The 21,094-nt window shown below is 41.7% G+C and overlaps 1 protein-coding gene and 1 long non-coding RNA gene across 4 annotated transcripts in view; one reads left to right on the top strand and one right to left on the bottom strand.

The window, feature by feature from the left end:
* Positions 1 to 21,094, top strand: part of SV2B (synaptic vesicle glycoprotein 2B) — a 167,758-nt gene that overhangs the window by 119,731 nt on the left and 26,933 nt on the right. The window lies entirely within an intron of this gene.
* LOC126959094 (uncharacterized) lies at positions 6,971 to 18,425 on the bottom strand. Of its 2 annotated transcripts, XR_007727470.1 has the most exons (4): positions 17,895 to 18,425; positions 17,615 to 17,754; positions 16,724 to 16,795; positions 6,971 to 7,443 (listed from the first exon to the last, which is right to left on the bottom strand). It is a non-coding gene; the product is annotated as an uncharacterized LOC126959094 (long non-coding RNA). The 2 variants fall into 2 exon arrangements; XR_007727469.1 differs by having other exon boundaries at positions 17,615 to 18,423.

Here is a 21,094-nt window from a genome sequence, read left to right as displayed (position 1 = left end):
GTCAGATGGGGCAGATTCATTAGAATAAATTGTGAGCTGAATTTTCATGGCAGCTCAGAGATAGATATATTACTCTGCTGTCATGAAAGATTATCCCGTGATTGTTTTATATGCAATTCTAGCCAAGCATCAGGGCAGAATATTTGATTTATGAGCCATGTTTTGTTTAGGCCTAAATTCATTGTCAGTTCTTGAAAAGAGGAGCCACTCTGTGTCTCAGAAGGAGGTGGCATGGAGGGGGGTGGGTCACTTGTCTGGCACAAAATATGTCCTCAGTAAATACCTACTTACTCATGATGGTGAAATCCACCACTGGCAATGTCCATGTATTTCTTTCTGTGTTTGATTTATATCAGTTTTCTTATTTATACTGTTTAGATCATGTAATTCTTCAGGATAGACTGATTACTTGATGCTCTTGTGAAAAAAAAAAAGCTCAGAAGAAATAGAATAAACTTAAAATGAAGGGCTCCCTTAGCAGGCATACGCGATTGCCGTGTTTAGGAGTGTGGAGTTGATTCCACTGGCAATGGAGAACTGTTTAATGGGGAGCTATGAAATATGCCTTTGAGGAAGGAGGTGATAAGATGGGGCCTGTGGTTTAGGATGATCACTCTGTCCCAGTGATTTTGGTACTGAGAGTGCTTCTAGAGGAGCAGAATTTTGAGGATGAGTTTTCTGCATTGGTTCTGGAGTTTCTGGAATTGTCTTTCTAATCTGATTAGATTTAAAGATAGTTTATTTCTGAGCATGATATATTGTTATAGCAGTAGTTCCTTTTGAATTTTTCACATTTAAAATTTAATTTCAACTTTTATTTTAGATTCCGTGGGTACATGTGCAGGTTTGTTACATAGATATATTGTGTGATGCTGAGGTTTGTGATATAAAGGATCCCATCGCCCAGGTATTGAGCAAAGAACCTAACTGTTTTTCAGTCCTTTCTCCTCTCCAGTAGTCCCCAGTGCCTATTATTCCCATCTGTATGTCCACGAATACCCAACATTTAGTTCTCACTTATAAGTGAGAACATGCGGTATTTGGTTTTCTACTCCTGCATTAATTCACTTAGGATTATGGCCTCCAGTTGCATCCATGTTGCTGCAAGGAACATGATTTTGTTCTTTTTTATGGCTGTGTGGTATTCCATGGTGTATATGCACCACCTTTTCTTTATCCAATCTCCATGTTGATGGGCACTTATGTTGATTCCATGTTAAAGAACCTTTTGACTCTATTTCTAGGAGTAAAGAGAGCACTGATAGTCCATGTTGTGATGTGGCAATGAAGATACATAAAATATCACTAGATACATCTAATCAAATACTTATAATAGGCAAGAATCTGGGTGACCAAGTACATGATACCTTCAAACGTTTTTGTCAAACTAATGAGTATAATGACTTTGGCTGGTAGCACTAATGGTACGGGACAAAGAAGGGAAAGAAATGGATGAGCCCAAGGATTCAAATTCCCAGCTCAAATGCTGCATAAAGGATATGAAAGCTTCTGTGTTTCCCTTGAAAGAGATCCTTATCTCCTGAGATTGCTGAAAACCAAACCCAGAATCTCATTCTGTGAGTGGCTGAATTACAGTGAAAATTGAATTCCCAGCCTTGCAGGGTGTCTTCTGTTAAAGTGAGAACATTGACTGGGAAGGAATGAGATCCTGAAAGTCAGCATGGGGATGTGTGGGAAGACTGAGGAAACTGGGAACACTGAGCCCCTAAATTCTGAGGAGTCTTTTTTGCCAATATAAGCAACCTCTCTGCCCCTATTCAGACAAGATGAACTCTGCAGTGACTGAGGAGGCTGTGAGTGCCTCTCCTGAGGCAGTTGCCTTGCAAGACTTGCTGATTCTCATCAGGACCCACCCCCTCCACCCCTCTTTGCTTCTAGACCTATAACTATACTCAAGTCCCATCAGGCCTCTAAAGGTGAGGCACAACATGTGGACCATGAAGAGGTGGCTACACTCCAAAAGAATGATTTGATTTTTCTAATTTACACACACAGAAATCTGGAGAATATGTGTAGGAATGGATATTAAGGGTGTGGGATACTGGTGGAAGAAACATAGAGTTGGGTCAGGCTAAATTTATTGATTTGGGCCCACTGAGCAGAAATTCTGCATTTAATGTTGCAGCTTTACCAGTTTGTTTCATTGGTTGGCTGAAATGTAGATCAAAATGTGGCCCATAGTAAATGAACTTGAAATGCCAGACCTATGTTGGTTTATGGTAGAGGAAGGGATTGAAAGGCCTAGGAATATTTGCATCTTAGATGGATTTTTCATTTCAGACCTACTCACCCACACTGAGAGGGTTCAGAGAACACATCTTTTACCATGACTATGAGGGTTTCTTGAGGGGATCCTTAGTGTCCTTAAAGAGGTCTGTGATTACTGTGCTCTCTGGGACAGACCTTCCAGTGTGGACTGTAGTCACTGAGTTGTAACACCTAAATGCAGTGGGAATAATTGGATCCCAGGGTGCAAGGGCCAAGTGGTGGCACTCAGTCACTAAAGGCAAGGGGAGTGTGGTTACTGTAGTGGACAGCAGAGGCAAAGCAGAAATCAGAACGGTCTGACCTGTGTAGACCTATGGTACTGGCTAGTTAATTGTGGCATTTTTAGAAATGAAATAAAAAGGAAGCCTACTAAACTCTTACTTGATCTGTATAAGAGTAAAGTTCTAGGTCAAGTGAACAGAAGTCTAATGAAATATAGAAACAGAGCATCATGGCTTCTCGGTCAATTCCCAGACTTGAGCTAGTTTACAGACCCAGAACCACTTGAATGAAAGGGAGGCTGAATCTCCTTGAGGAGGGACCCCAGTACACTGCCAAAAATTTATACCATTAATCTTTCTCCCAGTGTTCCCCAAAGAGACCTGTGGGCTTTTACTAGGTGACTGTGCCTTAGGGAAAGGAAAATAGTCAGACTTTTTGAAGATACTTGCTCTGAACTGACACTAATTCCAAGAGACTGAAAACATCACTGTGGCCCATCAGTCAGAGTAGGAGCTTATGGTGATCAGGTATCAGTGGAGTTTTAGCTCAGGTCCATCTCACAGTGGGTCCCCAGACTTGTTCTGTGGTTATTTCCCCAGTTCAGGAATGCATAATTAGAACAGACATCCTCAGCAACTGGCAGAATCGCCACATTGGTGAAGAAAGGATCATCGAGGAGAGAGACTGGAGGTGGGAGAACCTATAGAATGTGATTGGAGTAAGAAATATGCAATTCCTAAACTAGTCTTTAGAGGTAACAATAGAGGCCATTTGAGTGTTTTGAAGAATTGAGGTTTTTAATGTAGGCCTTAAAAACATTTCTGCTATAAGCACCATTATTTTCTTGTACAATTTATGCAAGGAAGAAAACCCTTCTTAACGTCAAGAGATTTACACTTTTACACAGCGGGTTGTGTTTATTATAATACAGTCAGTGAATTCATAGTCAGAGGGTTGACTATTACAAAGCTTATGAGTAAATTCACTTTTCTGTAACTAATGCACAATGAATAGAAATAAATTTTTCTACAATCAACCAACCAACCACCTAGCCAGCCAACTGAAAAGCAAGCTCCGTACTCTCAAGATTAAGAGCAATTTCACAATTAAACCACTGGAGTTAAAAAAAAAATCTCTTGAAGAGAACGTCTTGCACACAAAGCACTCATTTTATCATGTGAGATACAGATTCAGTGTGGATTTAGCTTTGAAGGTGACGCTTTCCCCACTTGTCTACTGCTATTTTTTTGTGCCTTTCAGCTTATTCAAACATCAAAGGAGAGAGCCTACTACCCATTACGAAAGCACCTGTGTCAACAACTTTAAATTATTAACTCCTTGTTAAAACTTACGGTTTCTGAGTTATTACTTGGATTTTGATCAAGATTGAATCAAAGATATGTGGAGCTTGTGTAGATTTTAGTTTTATTGGGAATAAAGAGTAATGTCTGGAAAGAGAGGGAGAAGCAGAGAAAGAGAGGGAGGAGAGAGAGACAGAAAGAGAGAGAAAAGACAGGGCAGTAGAGGATGGTTCTTAGCTCCCAAGGATGCTGGGAAAATTAAATGAAATTACCCCTGCTCTCTGCCCTAACTACTCTGCTCAGGATCTGCACACAGTAGATGCTTAGTCAGTACTCATCTTGCTCCCCTGATCCAATGGCAAAACCTGATGTTTTAGCTTCTCAGTTGTTTCAATATCGATTAGAGCAAGGATGTCTCAGGACATTCTGTTCACTTTGCCTGCAGAATATCTCCCTTGGCAATGTCACCTTCAACGACTTTAATGAGTTGTTTTTCCTCTACAGTTAAGTGCACTCTTCCAGAAGACCTGGTAAATGAAAGATGTTTAGTAACTACCAATTTGCTAATTATCAGAATAAAAATATCTTATTTATTTATTTGTATTGATTCACCTATATTTATACTTATATTTGCTCCCACAATGGAAAACTTCACCAAGAATAAAAAAGACTCATAAGACCCTTGACCCACATGTTGGAAAATATGATCTTCCAGACCACAGAAAGCACAACAGAAATGAATGGGAGGAACTCTTAAGTAAACTGGCATATTTACTGAGAATGGAGGTGGAAGTTGCAGAGTTGGGTGTGGGCTGGAAATATATAAAGCTCATTCCCTGTACAAGTATATGTAAGCTTTTGACCTTGGTGGCCCAATGAAGAGGGTTTAGAGATGGATCTTTTATAGAATCATGAGGGACTTTATTCTCGTTATCTATTATTGCATATCAAACAAGCAAACAAACATATACTCCCCATAGAACCAAAACCACCAGGCCATTTACTTTGCTTATAAATCTGCAGCCTGGGCAGACACCTGGCCTCTGTCCAACTTGACATTGCCTGGGGCAGCTGGAAGGTGGGGGCTAGAATCATCGGAGGGCTCACCCACACAAATATCTGGTACCCAGACTGGAAGACACAGATGGCTGGGGCTTCTTTTGAACATCTCTCTCCATCTCCATATGATCTCTAAATGTAATCTTTCCAACATGGCCGCTCCAGGGTAGCTGGATTTTTTTTAACCTGTTGACTTAGGGCTTCCAAAGGGGCAGATCTTGGAAAGAGATCTTGAGAGAGAAAGACAAGCAGAAGCCTTTCGTGACTTTGCCTCGGAAGTCAAGCATGTTATTTCCTTGAATTCTATTTGTTGAGATAGTAATAAAAACCAATTTAATTTCAAGAAGAGAAGAAATAGACTCCATCTTCTAATGGAGGAAATGACAAGGTTCTGGAGAGCATGTGAGACCAGAAATTTTGCTGAGCTATTTTTCTGCAGTATGGTCAGTTACTGACTTTCTTTAGAATGAGTCCTCTGTGTGGGCCCTCTCAGTCATGCTCTATTGACATGTTGGGCCGGTCAATTCCATGTTCTGAGGGGCTATCCTTTGCGTTGTAGGATGCTTAGCAGCATCCCTGGCCTCTACTCACTAAATGCCTGTAGCACCCTGTTCCTAGCTGTGACAACCAAAAATGTCTCCAGATGTTGCTAAATGTCCCCTGGGGGGCAAAATCACTTCCAGTTGACAACCACTGCACTAGATTAATGTCCTGAATCCTGACTACCCAATAGAATCACCTGAGGAGCTGCTGACAAAAACTACAGACTTTGCTCTAGAATAATTAAGCCAGAATGTCTATGGATGAGTCATGGGCATATGCATTTTTTAATAGCTCCCTAGTGATACTATTGTGCAGCCAGAGTAGAGAACCAGGTAGTTTATGCAAAGACTATGTATGAGTAGGAGCTGCTGAGATGTCAGGGTTTTTGCTTATCATGCTATATAAAAAGTAGGAACTATCCCCGCGTGGCTTCCTTCATGTATTTGTGATGACGTTTGGAATATTTGCACATATCTTGGGTAGCATGGAAAAATGGAACTGCGTTAAAAAATCTTGTACAGTGCTTTATAGATTTTCGGTGGTTTTCCTAATCACTCTTATTTGATCTTTAAATGACTCTGTGAGATGAGCAGAGTGATAGTCTGTATTTATGCAATGAGGGCAGTGTTGCTCAGAGACCTTAAGGGATGAGTGCTGGACTCCAGTTCCTAATGTGATTTTCCTATCCCGTGTTGCCACTCATTGTCACTATGGGTTCCTTTATATTAATGAAGTTGAAAGGCTTATTTTCTCCCATACAGACTTCTTCATAGAAAGCAAAATAAACTGATATGAATAAATCAATTATTTCACACAGTCTTGTATAACGTGTTACTTTTTTTCTAATTTAAAAGCAAATTATAATAATTATACCACTACCACCACTACCAAGAGTTACAATTTGATAAGCTCTTTCTTTGCATCCATTTTGTACTAGGTATCTTATCTTATACCATTTCTAACCTTTATAATGACCTGCAAGGCAAACATCATTTTCACTGTTTAACAGATGAGAAAACCTAGACTCTAAGAGGGTAAAGTAACTTGTAGAAACTAGTCAGTGACAGATCTAGGATTTGAAAAGTCCAGTTATATCTGACTTCAAAGTCTGTTGCTTCTCCTTTACCTTGCTGTCCCATCCCTGGAAGACGTTTCCAGGTGTGCATTACCCATAAAACCTTAAACAACTTTTATGCAAAATGCATGACTTCAATAAGATGCAAGTGTGAAGTAGGCATTGGCCTCTATCAGGGTGCTGGAGTCAGTACCAGCCCATGTCCGTAGGTGAGAGAGGGATGTTGTTTGTGTCCTAGCTAGCGGGTGTAAAAGGCTGGGTGCTGATTTCATTGGAAGGGGAAACTGCAGGGGTCTGCAGTGATCCCTGAGGCTAGACTGTCAGCCTAGAATAGGCTGCCAGAGAGCTGAGTGGTGACATTGCCATCCTTTGTGTCAGGGGCCCAAGAGATGATCCGTCACTAAGTATGGAGCAGAGCAACAGAGCACAAAGAATTTCCCGCATCCCTTCCACCAGCAACGCTATCAGACAGAGAACACTAGGGTCCTCGGTGGAGCTAATGACTGCCGGCTAAAATGACTCTTTGAGGCCGGTGGGTGTAAACTTCCTCTTTATTTTGTAAATCTTAACCAGCACTAGCTCAGATGAACTGATTTCACTTTGCAAAGGATTTATTTTAATTTCAGAGAAGAAAGCTGGAAAGTCACAAATATTAGCAGGGATGGAAGAAAGGGGGTGTGATAGAAGGTCCTGGAAATGAAATAGCCTTTGACATGCCCCATGGGGTCCACTGAACAGGCTGGATGTGAACATCCTCTTCTCCGTGTGGGCTGGCCTGGGCTGCCTGAATGTGCGGAGTGTACGCTTTCTATTTCACCACTGGAGATTTTGCTGACTCAGAGGCATTCATCAATCTCTGCTGGGGATGTGCAGAAAATAGTCCAAAGAAGTTTTGTCCTTGCCTTGTTCTCTCTCCCTCACCTCTCTGTGGGTCCTAGAAAGGGGAGTCTTGTCCTTGAAAGGAGACATGATAACAGATTATAAGGTATAAGGCATGAATTACAAAATTATAGTACCATTTAATATTAGAAGCGAAAGAAAGGAAGGAGACCTCCTAGCAGGCCCTTCGTTTCTGACTTGAAGAAACTGAGCCCCAAGGAGACAGTGACTTGGTCAAGGTCACATACTCTCAGATCAGAATCTGGGACTCCTGACTATTGGCACAGAATTCTTTCCCCTCTGCCAAGTTGTCTTGCTGTTTGCTCATTAAGTGATGATTATTTAAACCAATCAGATCGGGGGGTGGAGCAAGATGGCCGAATAGGAACAGCTCCAGTCGCCAACTCCCAGGGCGAGCGACACAGAAGACCGGTGATTTCTGCATTTTCAACTGAGGTACTGGGTTCATCTCACTGGGGAGTGCCGGACGATCGGTGCTGGTCAGCTGCTGCAGCCCGACCAGCGAGAGCTGAAGCAGGGCGAGGCATCGCCTCACCTGGGAAGCGCAAGGGGGAAGGGAATCCCTTTTCCTAGCCAGGGGAACTGAGACACACAACACCTGGAAAATCGGGTAACTCCCACCCCAATACTGCGCTTTAAGCAAACAGGCACACCAGGAGATCATATCCCACACCTGGCCGGGAGGGTCCCACACCCACGGAGCCTCCCTCATTGCTAGCACAGCAGTCTGTGATCTACCGGCAAGGCAGCAGCGAGGCTGGGGGAGGGGCGCCCGCCATTGCTGAGGCTTAAGTAGGTAAACAAAGCCACTGGGAAGCTCGAACTGGGTGGAGCTCACAGCAGCTCAGGGAAACCTGCCTGTCTCTGTAGACTCCACCTCTGGGGACAGGGCACAGTAAAATAACAAACGCAGCAGAAAACTCTGCAGACGCAAACGACTCTGTCTGACAGCTTTGAAGAGAGCAGTGGATCTCCCAACACGGAGGCTGAGATCTGAGAAGGGACAGACTCCCTGCTCAAGTGGGTCCCTGACCCCTGAGCAGCCTAACTGGGAGACATCCCCCACTAGGGGCAGTCTGACACCCCACACCTCACAGGGTGGAGTACACCCCTGAGAGGAAGCTTCCAAAGCAAGAATCAGACAGGTACACTCGCTGTTCAGAAATATTCTATCTTCTGCAGCCTCTGCTGCTGATACCCAGGCAAACAGGGTCTGGAGTGGACCTCAAGCAATCTCCAACAGACCTACAGCTGAGGGTCCTGACTGTTAGAAGGAAAACTATCAAACAGGAAGGACACCTACACCAAAACCCCATCAGTACATCACCATCATCAAAGACCAGAGGCAGATAAAACCACAAAGATGGGGAAAAAGCAGGGCAGAAAAGCTGGAAATTCAAAAAATAAGAGCGCATCTCCCCCAGCAAAGGAGCGCAGCTCATCGCCAGCAACGGATCAAAGCTGGATGGAGAATGACTTTGACAAGATGAGAGAAGAAGGCTTTAGTCCATCAAATTTCTCAGAGCTAAAGGAGGAATTACGTACCCAGCGCAAAGAAACGAAAAATCTTGAAAAAAAAGTGGAAGAATTGATGGCTAGAGTAATTAATGCAGAGAAGGTCATAAACGAAATGAAAGAGATGAAAACCATGACACGAGAAATACGTGACAAATGCACAAGCTTCAGTAACCGACTCGATCAACTGGAAGAAAGAGTATCAGCGATTGAGGATCAAATGAATGAAATGAAGCGAGAAGAGAAACCAAAAGAAAAAAGAAGAAAAAGAAATGAACAAAGCCTGCAAGAAGTATGGGATTATGTAAAAAGACCAAATCTACGTCTGATTGGGGTGCCTGAAAGTGAGGGGGAAAATGGAACCAAGTTGGAAAACACTCTTCAGGATATCATCCAGGAGAACTTCCCCAACCCAGTAGGGCAGGCCAACATTCAAATCCAGGAAATACAGAGAAAGCCACAAAGATACTCCTCGAGAAGAGCAACTCCAAGACACATAATTGCCAGATTCACCAAAGTTGAAATGAAGGAAAAAATCTTAAGGGCAGCCAGAGAGAAAGGTCGGGTTACCCACAAAGGGAAGCCCATCAGACTAACAGCAGATCTCTCGGCAGAAACTCTCCAAGCCAGAAGAGAGTGGGGGCCAATATTCAACATTCTTAAAGAAAAGAATTTTCAACCCAGAATTTCATATCCAGCCAAACTAAGTTTCATAAGTGAAGGAGAAATAAAATCCTTTACAGATAAGCAAATGCTTAGAGATTTTGTCACCACTAGGCCTGCCTTACAAGAGACCCTGAAGGAAGCACTCAACATGGAAAGGAACAACCGGTACCAGCCATTGCAAAAACATGCCAAAATGTAAAGACCATCGAGGCAAGGAAGAAACTGCATCAACTAACGAGCAAAATAACCACTTAATATCATAATGGTAGGATCAAGTTCACACATAACAATCTTAACCTTAAATGTAAATGGACTAAATGCTCCAATTAAAAGACACAGACTGGCAAACTGGATAAAGAGTCAAGACCCATCAGTCTGCTGTATTCAGGAGACCCATCTCACACGCAGAGACATACATAGGCTCAAAATAAAGGGATGGAGGAAGATTTACCAAGCAAATGGAGAACAAAAAAAAGCGGGGGTTGCAATACTAGTCTCTGATAAAACAGACTTTAAACCATCAAAGATCAAAAGAGACAAAGAAGGCCATTACATAATGGTAAAGGGATCAATTCAACAGGAAGAGCTAACTATCCTAAATATATATGCACCCAATACAGGAGCACCCAGATTCATAAAGCAAGTCCTTAGAGACTTACAAAGAGACTTAGACTCCCATACAATAATAATGGGAGACTTCAACACTCCACTGTCAACATTAGACAGATCAACGAGACAGAAAGTTAACAAGGATATCCAGGAATTGAACTCATCTCTGCAGCAAGCAGACCTAATAGACATCTATAGAACTCTCCACCCCAAATCAAGAGAATATACATTCTTCTCAGCACCACATCGTACTTACTCCAAAATTGACCACGTAATTGGAAGTAAAGCACTCCTCAGCAAATGTACAAGAACAGAAATTATAACAAACTGTCTCTCAGACCACAGTGCAATCAAACTAGAATTTAGGACTAAGAAACTCAATCAAAACCGCTCAACTACATGGAAACTGAACAACCTGCTCCTGAATGACTACTGGGTACATAACGAAATGAAGGCAGAAATAAAGATGTTCTTTGAAACCAATGAGAACAAAGATACAACATACCAGAATCTCTGGGACACATTTAAAGCAGTGTGTAGAGGGAAATTTATAGCACTAAATGCCCACAAGAGAAAGCAGGAAAGATCTAAAATTGACACTCTAACATCGCAATTAAAAGAACTAGAGAAGCAAGAGCAAACACATTCGAAAGCTAGCAGAAGGCAAGAAATAACTAAGATCAGAGCAGAACTGAAGGAGATAGAGACACAAAAAACCCTCCAAAAAATCAATGAATCCAGGAGTTGGTTTTTTGAAAAGATCAACAAAATTGACAGACCACTAGCAAGACTAATAAAGAAGAAAAGAGAGAAGAATCAAATCGACGCAATTAAAAATGATAAAGGGGATATCACCACCGACCCCACAGAAATACAAACTACCATCAGAGAATACTATAAACACCTCTACGCAAATAAACTGGAAAATCTAGAAGAAATGGATAATTTCCTGGACACTTACACTCTTCCAAGACTAAACCAGGAAGAAGTTGAATCCCTGAATAGACCAATAGCAGGCTCTGAAATTGAGGCAATAATTAATAGCCTACCAACCAAAAAAAGTCCAGGACCAGATGGATTCACAGCTGAATTCTACCAGAGGTACAAGGAGGAGTTGGTACCATTCCTTCTGAAACTATTCCAATCAATAGAAAAAGAGGGAATCCTCCCTAAGTCATTTTATGAGGCCAACATCATCCTGATACCAAAGCCTGGCAGAGACACAACAAAAAAAGAGAATTTTAGACCAATATCCCTGATGAACATCGATGCAAAAATCCTCAATAAAGTACTGGCAAACCGGATTCAGCAACACATCAAAAAGCTTATCCACCATGATCAAGTGGGCTTCATCCCTGGGATGCAAGGCTGGTTCAACATTTGCAAATCAATAAACATAATCCAGCGTATAAACAGAACCAAAGACAAGAACCACATGATTATCTCAATAGATGCAGAAAAGGCTTTTGACAAAATTCAACAGCACTTCATGCTAAAAACGCTCAATAAATTCGGTATTGATGGAACGTACCTCAAAATAATAAGAGCTATCTATGACAAACCCACAGCCAATATCATACTGAATGGGCAAAAACTGGAAAAATTCCCTTTGAAAACTGGCACAAGACAGGGATGCCCTCTCTCACCACTCCTATTCAACATAGTGTTGGAAGTTCTGGCTAGGGCAATTAGGCAAGAGAAAGAAATCAAGGGTATTCAGTTAGGAAAAGAAGAAGTCAAATTGTCCCTCTTTGCAGATGACATGATTGTATATTTAGAAAACCCCATTGTCTCAGCCCAAAATCTCCTTAAGCTGATAAGCAACTTCAGCAAAGTCTCAGGATACAAAATTAATGTTCAAAAATCACAAGCATTCTTATACACCAGTAACAGACAAACAGAGAGCCAAATCAGGAATGAACTTCCATTCACAATTGCTTCAAAGAGAATAAAATACCTAGGAATCCAACTTACAAGGGATGTAAAGGACCTCTTCAAGGAGAACTACAAACCACTGCTCAGTGAAATCAAAGAGGACACAAACAAATGGAAGAACATACCACGCTCATGGATAGGAAGAATCAATATCGTGAAAATGGCCATACTGCCCAAGGTAATTTATAGATTCAATGCCATCCCCATCAAGCTACCAACGAGTTTCTTCACAGAATTGGAAAAAACTGCTTTAAAGTTCATATGGAACCAAAAAAGAGCCCGCATCTCCAAGACAATCCTAAGTCAAAAGAACAAAGCTGGAGGCATCACGCTACCTGACTTCAAACTATACTACAAGGCTACAGTAACCAAAACAGCATGGTACTGGTACCAAAACAGAGATATAGACCAATGGAACAGAACAGAGTCCTCAGAAATAATACCACACATCTACAGCCATCTGATCTTTGACAAACCTGAGAGAAACAAGAAATGGGGAAAGGACTCCCTATTTAATAAATGGTGCTGGGAAAATTGGCTAGCCGTAAGTAGAAAGCTGAAACTGGATCCTTTCCTTACTCCTTATACGAAAATTAATTCAAGATGGATTAGAGACTTAAATGTTAGACCTAATACCATAAAAATCCTAGAGGAAAACCTAGGTAGTACCATTCAGGACATAGGCATGGGCAACGACTTCATGTCTAAAACACCAAAAGCAACAGCAGCAAAAGCCAAAATTGACAAATGGGATCTCATTAAACTAAAGAGCTTCTGCACAGCAAAAGAAACTACCATCAGAGTGAACAGGCAACCTACAGAATGGGAGAAAATTTTTGCAATCTACTCATCTGACAAAGGGCTAATATCCAGAACCTACAAAGAACTCAAACAAATTTACAAGAAAAAAACAAACAACCCCATCAAAAAGTGGGCAAAGGATATGAACAGACATTTCTCAAAAGAAGACATTCATACAGCCAACAGACACATGAAAAAATGCTCATCATCACTGGCCATCAGAGAAATGCAAATCAAAACCACAATGAGATACCATCTCACACCAGTTAGAATGGCGATCATTAAAAAGTCAGGAAACAACAGGTGCTGGAGAGGATGTGGAGAAATAGGAACACTTTTACACTGTTGGTGGGATTGTAAACTAGTTCAACCATTATGGAAAACAGTATGGCGATTCCTCAAGGATCTAGAACTAATTGTACCATATGACCCAGCCATCCCATTACTGGGTATATACCCAAAGGATTATAAATTATGCTGCTATAAAGACACATGCACACGTATGTTTATTGTGGCACTATTCACAATAGCAAAGACTTGGAATCAACCCAAATGTCCATCAGTGACAGATTGGATTAAGAAAATGTGGCACATATACACCATGGAATACTATGCAGCCATAAAAAAGGATGAGTTTGTGTCCTTTGTAGGGACATGGATGCAGCTGGAAACCATCATTCTTAGCAAACTATCACAAGAACAGAAAACCAAACACCGCATGTTCTCACTCATAGGTGGGAACTGAACAATGAGATCACTTGGACTCAGGAAGGGGAACATCACACACCGGGGCCTATCATGGGGGGGGGGGGGGGGGGGGGGGGGGGGGGGGGGGGGGGGGGGGAGGGGGGATTGCATTGGGAATTATACCTGATGTAAATGACGAGTTGATGGGTGCAGCACACCAACAAGGCACAAGTATACATATGTAACAAACCTGCACGTTATGCACATGTACCCTACAACTTAAAGTATAATAATAATAAATAAATTAAACAAACAAACAAACAAACAAACAAAAAACCAATCAGATCATCTTTCATTAGCATGGTTTCTTTTTTAGGAGGCAGCATGTATATAGGGTGCATTTGGCTTCTGGTAACAATAGCTTTGAATCATGAAGATACTCATTATTTATTGACCAAGAATTTTCAAAGTAGGTAGTACCAGAGTTGGTTCAATGACTCACTGATGTCAGGGCATGAGGTTGGCATGTCTGCGATTCTCTTTACGTTCCCTTGAGGTCACAAGATGGCCACCATAGCTCTAAGCTCTATGTCCCCCAATAATGACTTTCCAATCATTTGGCGGGTGTCCACCAAGTCTTATGGCTTGCCTAGATTAATTACTGGCAAGAAGAAGTGGATGAAGATGACCATCTTAAATTAACTATGATTGATCCCCTAGAGTTGAGTGTGTCTTGGGAGGCAATCTCTCTGAACACATTTAATACGTGAACAAAAGTCAGGGTTCCCTTAGCAAGGAAGAAGAGGGAAAAAGGCTGTTTGGAACGTGACCAGCAGAGTCTATCACAGGCATAAGGTTTTTAAAGGTAGGCTGTTTGACTTCTTATCTTGGCTACATCACTAACCCTATCATCTTACACAAGTCACTTAACCTCCCTAACCTTGGTTTCTTAATCTGAGATTAAAATATATTAGTACCTGCCTTCAGAAGCATTGTGAGGATTAAATAAGATAAAGCACATAAAGGACTCATCACAGTCCTGGCACACAGTTAGGATCCAGTAAATATGAGCTTGTATTTGTATATTTTTAATTTTTCCTTTATTCAATAGCTCCTTAAAGAGTCAACTTACTCACGGGCTTGTTTACTGATGAACAAGAGGTGTAAGTCCCTCCTGTCCCGTCATGGAGCCAACATTTTAGTAAAGAAAAAGCCAAAAAACAAAACAAAACAAAACAAAACAAAAAACTAGATGGCTCTCTCTGACTTCCATTTTTCCACTGCCAGGAGTAAGAAGATTCTAGAATTCAATGTATTCTTGGTAGGCTTCCCAGCATTTTTTCTCCCCAGTACTACCAGCCTTGCCACCAAGATCAGGACTAATTTCATTATGCTCTTTATCCCCGTATGTCAATCACCGTGAGAGGTTCACGTCTGCCAGGACACCCCTTACCACCCACATTTGCATTCCCCTATGGCACTGTACATGCCTCCATTCCCCTATGTTTCCCCCTTCTCCTCTGAGGATGTTAATTAGCCCTGCAGCCTTAGATGCAAAAATTAGCTCTTTGCCCCATTACAGCCTCCACTCTTGTACCATTGCTCTTTCTTGCTCCCCCTGGACATTTCCAGGCCATTCTCCCTCTCTCCTCACTAAAAGATCTCATATTCGAATCTCTTGTCATCAGAGACTATCACTTACTACACATTCTGGTTGCAGTCATCCACTGACCCCTGGGCCATGTGTTCTCATTCCTGGAGAATTTTAGTTCCAGGTTCATCACTGTCACATTCCAACCGTATTTCTATTATTGTCCTTGGAGATTTTAATAAGTGATTTCCATTATCCTGGTCTGTCATTTCCTTAAAGTCCTCTCCAATCTTTAGCCTTTTAATCTCTTATTACTCCCTTGTTCTCACCACATTCCTCACTGAGCTTAATGTCCATGTCCATAATCACAGTCACTTCCTGTGCACATCACCAGCTTCCTTGCACCTCTCTTACTCTGCTGTGTTCCCCACCCCTGGTTGCATCCAACTTTTCTTCCGTCTGTCCCTAAACCCTGTTGCTGCATATGGGTGGTCAGGAACACAGAACATACAATGTTGCCCACTGGCCTCACTAAACTCATGAGCCAGAGCCTCCAGAAGATCCTCTGTGCTGCCAGCCATCATCCTTCATTTCCCTCATCCCTTCACTCTCTCCTCGATAGTTATTTTGTGTCTTATCTACTATTTTCCAATTTCCAGCATCTCTTCCTCATCTTCACTCTCGGATTAATAAACTCAGTTCCTCCTGAACTTAGAACAACAGAAGCAACCAGAGAAGAATTTCCACAGCTCCTGCTATCACACCTACCTTCCTCGCTGCCTCTGTGCTGACCCTGTATTCTTGTAACCGTGGAGGAGCTGTAAGGCTCACTGGTCTCCCTGTCTCCCATCCCCTCTCACCTCCCCAGAACATCACTTTTGCAATCCTTTTCCTCATCATTTTGCAACTCCTCTTCATCAATATTTTTCTCTCTATGGAATCATTCCCACCAGCACACCACACATTTCTTCAGTCTTGATCCCACATATGTCTTTTCTATTCCCTTTCTGGTAAAATTAACTGAACCCAGTTCCTCACTTCCTCTTCTCACTTGAACCCTCTTTCAGTAGGATGAATGAGTGAGGACATTGCATCTTTAAGCAGGAGTTAATCCTTCCCTCTTCGGAAACTTGTTCTTGTCTAGATCACTCCTGGCCTCACTGACTCAGTTCAGCAGTCAGCTCTCATCCTCAGCTTATTCACCTATTTACAGCAACTGCAACTGTTGACCACTCTCTCCTTCTTGATGCACTTTCTTTATTGGACATCTAAGCTACCTCTGTCTCATCGTTTTCCAGCTGCCCATTGGCTGCTCCTTCTTGTTCTCCATCACTGGTCTCTCTTCATCTTCCTGGCCTTTAAATGTTGGAATGTCTCAGTGCTCAGTCCTTGAATTTCTTGTGTATTGCCACTCACTTCTTCAGGGATCATGTTCATTGTCTGCTTTCATTACCACCCTTCCTCTAGACACCACCTTTAAAATGCACCCAGAATCCAGCCACTTCTTACCACTTTCCTCTACCTACCCACCTGGTCCAAGTCATCAGTGTCATTCACTTGAAACACACGTGGTGGCCTGCTAACTGGTCTTTACGATTCCACCTGTTGGAGAGAGAGGCTGTTGAGGATGGATGGTCAGTGAAGGCCTCTTTAAGATTTTGCCTGAAATATGAGAAGGAGCCAGCCATGCAAAGATGTGAACAAAGAACATTCTAGATAGAGGAAAGAGCAGTGTGAAGACTCTGAAGTGGGAGAGAGCATAGGACATCAGTATCCAGGGGTTGCTCAATACTTGATAAAAGGGTCAATAGCAGATTAACAGTAACTGTCATAGGATTAAGAGATTTGACCCCGGAGTTGCCTATTTTTTTTTTTTTTAATATGAATACTTATTTTCTAAACATACTATTCAAGCCTGCACAAATCTCTGTCACACAGGGTTCTCAAATAGTAGGTGAGACTACTGTTTGGCTAGTAGTGTTTTAAAACTCAGAGATTTTATTTAGCAATCTAGATTTCTGGTTCTTTTTGAAACCGTAGGAATAGGGTCTATCTTCTGTAACGTAGCAGTTGGCTGAAGTTAGGTGGTGGCTGCTCCCTTTAGATGGACATGTATTCCTCAGTCACCACACTCCCTATTAGGGATGCCTGGAAGTATCACCCATTTGTATAACCTGCCTGGGCCCTGTTGGCTTCTGCTTTTGCCCTCTTGTGAGACCCCTGGACTACTCCTATATCTCATCAGACACAATATTCCACTCTCTAGAAATGACCACAACTTGGTCTTAAGTGAAATGGCAGAGGCATCACTGAGCCTCATTGGGTTATGATCCTATTTGAGATGCCCACAGTGCCCAGGAGAGCTATTAGAGATGTCATACCTCCACTGGCCCAGATGACACCTCCTCTCACCCGTCTTACCTGGAGTCATTCTGGATAGGAGGTACCAAAAGGGAAGCGGCTTTTCTGAAACATCTCTAGTGTAGTGGTATGCAAACGAGGCAATTTCAGTGTTCTTGCAGTATCCTCAGGGAATCTTTCTTAATGCCTCTTCTTTTTAGCTTGAGAGAAGATTAAGGAAAGTGACAGATACTCGTTTGCCCCAAGGCTAGGGTGAGCCCCAGTCAGAAACCTCCCTAATGTCTTAAATCCTTTCTGTTGCAGCTGCTTCCACTGTGGCTGTGGATATGTCTCTACTCACCAAAGACACAGCCAGGACCCTGAGGTCTGGGTCTCCTCATTGCTCACTGCTTGGCCCAGAATGTTGTCTCATGGTTTCATCTTGGCTATCCATCTCCTGTGATGATAAAGTCTCTAGGCTGCCAGGCAAAGTCTTCAGTTTCTCCTGTATATAGTTGGAGAGAGAACCTCTTCCTGATTTAAGGCTCTGTCCTTACACAATGTTGCTGAAGCAAGGGGCTTCTGTCTCTCAGACTCTCCGATCTGCCTATAGACCCTCACCTCTGGGCCTATTAGACACATTCAGAATCTAGAACTTCCAGGAGGGGTGGTTTTGCTCTTCTGCTGTGCTGTGGTTTGCCCTGAGCTGAGAGGCCAGGGCGAGTGAGAATGTTGCATCCTCAGGCAGAGTGATAGATGCCTCACCCCAACCCTGCTGTCCTTGAAGAGCATTGGTGTATCTTTCCTCATGGGCTATGTCATAATTTGGGGCATTGGTGACTCACTCAAGTATAATCCTAGGTTCTTTCATCAGATATTGGGAAAGTTTACTTACACTTTAATAATTGTGGTCAGAGAGGAAATCTCTTAACCTCAGTTTCTTCATCTGTTAAATGAAGCCATTAGTACCTCCCTCACAAGGTTGGAATGACAAATTGAAATTATTAGACATGTGACCTATCATACTATCTTACATATGGCAGGAGATCAACAAATGCTAATTCTTTTGTCCCTTCATTTCTCCTCTACACATTTGTAACCAAATATCTTATGTGACATTTAGGAAACAGTTCCAACTACCAAGAGAATGGACGAGTTAACCCACTTCTGAAGATTCATTCACTTGAGTTTACTGGACCCATAAAAGACTAGAAAAGTCTAACATGGTGATTCTAGATTAGTTTCCACTAGATGACGTGTTCAAGCCAAACCTTTTTGACCCAAAATAAAATGTTTACTCATCCAGAAGTTTCCAAGCATCCAGATGCCACATAAACAAAGCACCTGACTGACTTACCCAATGCGTCTTATTTCATAGGGTGTGCAAATGGATACCCTGATGTTCCTCCATGATTTAATACCAAAGTGAGAGTTCTTTGTGGGATTCCCATGTATGTTAAAACATTTATCACATTTACCACTTTGAGGGACTGTGAACCCCACGTGCTAGTCCAAGAGAATATTACCCTCCAAGGGGGGTATATTTGGTTGAGTAATAAATAAATGGAATGGAAATGACAGGAATTACTTTTTAGAGATGTTATTATAGATGGAATGGAGATGGTTTAGTTGGAAGATGCTGATTTTTATCCCTGGGAAGCATATGCATAGTCAAATAAATATTTGAGTCGCTGCAGGAAAAAGAAGCTCATAATCCTCTCAGGAAAATGAATGCATTTAATTTCTACATATTCAAGCAAGAAAAAGGCTAGAAGTGTCTTCTTTGTCTTTGGTTAAATGCTAAATAAAGAAGCTCACCCACGCAGGGCCTCTGCTTTCATGTCACCATGGTAAGCCAGTGTGGTCTGATAGTACATCTTATCCTGCTGCCTCTGGTGTGGAGAGGAAATACTCTGTCGGTGTGAAAAGCATCTCTAAAGCTGGAAGGAGGTTTCTGATATCTGCCAGCTCTCTGGAGGGATATTTGGCATTGTGTCTCAAGAGCCACAAACTTGTTGATCTCCTTCGATCTCATGATTCAATTTCTTGGAATCTATTCTGAACAAATAACTAGAAACACCAACAAAGACATATGCAAAAAATATTCTTTGCTGAGTTGTTTATTAAGTGAAAAGCTAGACTACGAAGCTTTCAATAGAAAAAGGTTTCTATCATGTAAATACAGTATGTAGTTATACACATACGAATACAAATACAAAAATAAAGGCTGCTAACAGCTGTCTCTGAGTGGTGGTATGATGGATAGATTTTTGCTTTACCTTTTATACGTTTTGGGGGATATTCTTCAGATTTTCCTACAGTGAATAGGAATTACTTTTATATTATTTTATGTGTTGAACAAATATTAATGGAGTACCCACTACGTGTACACCTCTGTGCTAGAGAAACAGTGGCGAACTCTGCTCAAGCAAAATCAACATGGTCCCTTCCTCCAGGAGTTTACAGTCACAGGAGTTTGGCAAATATCAAACAAATAAATATACAATATCAACTAGAGACATGCGATACAAAGGAAAAGCAATGGTACACTGCCAAAAGACTATGAGGGGCAACTGAAATTTGGAACAGGAACCAACAAACTATGGCCTACAAACCTGTGACCTATTTTTTATTTTTTATTTTTTTTACATTCGTAAAGGGCTGTAAACTTAGGAATAATAAGATGATGTGACAGAGACCATAGAAGATTGGCAAAGTACATTTTACAAGTAAAATATCTATGCTCTATACCTTTATAGAAAAAGTTAGTGGAGCCTTAGTTTGGAACATCAGGGATGCCTTTCTAAGGAGATAAAATTTAACGTGGGAACTGAAGAAATCTGAGTTAGCAAAAAAAAAAAAAAAAAAAAAATTCCCCCCCTTCAAAGTCTTGTTAGAGGAAACTTCAAAAATATTTTTCAAAAAAGCTTTTTATTGGAACCTGGCTCCTTCTCCAGGTAAGGCGAGAGGGAGGTACATTTAAAGGGCATACTACTAAAAATAAGTTTCCTCTGCTATTCTGTATCCTCTTTCCTCATATTCCTTCCGTATATGATTGACTTGTTTTTAAAATATCACCATCTTATTTTTATTTTTCTAATCCTGTGGCTTTCCAGGGTCCTAATTTTAAGTTGTACTGCTAATAATATCAATAGCAGCTTTTATTAATTGTGCATTTACTTTGGTGCCAGGCATTTTGCTAGATACTTTAAATCCACTCCCCTGTATAATCCTAACAACTGCGAAGATGAGCACTGAATTTTACAAAGATGTGATAATGGTCAGAGAGGCTGAATGGGCAGCCCACAGTCATGCTGTGGTAATCATGGAGCCAGGACCATGGCCCAGATGTCTCAGTCTCAGAATTGGGATCTTTCTTGCCTGATACCTGTCACTGCAGGCTCCTCCCTCTTCCAAGGAGGGGTATTCTATTTCCTTTGTTGTGTTACCACCAACTAAAAGTCTCTTCCACTCCGCTACATCCCTCCTCCTTTCAATCTCCTCCTCCTCCTCTTCCTCCTCCTCCTCCTCCACTCTGCAAGTAGCAATCCTGGTTTTCAA

Source organism: Macaca thibetana, chromosome 7 (genome assembly GCF_024542745.1).
Source record: "Macaca thibetana thibetana isolate TM-01 chromosome 7, ASM2454274v1, whole genome shotgun sequence".
Lineage (NCBI taxonomy): Eukaryota > Metazoa > Chordata > Mammalia > Primates > Cercopithecidae > Macaca > Macaca thibetana.
This window is presented reverse-complemented; position numbering and strand designations above follow the sequence as displayed.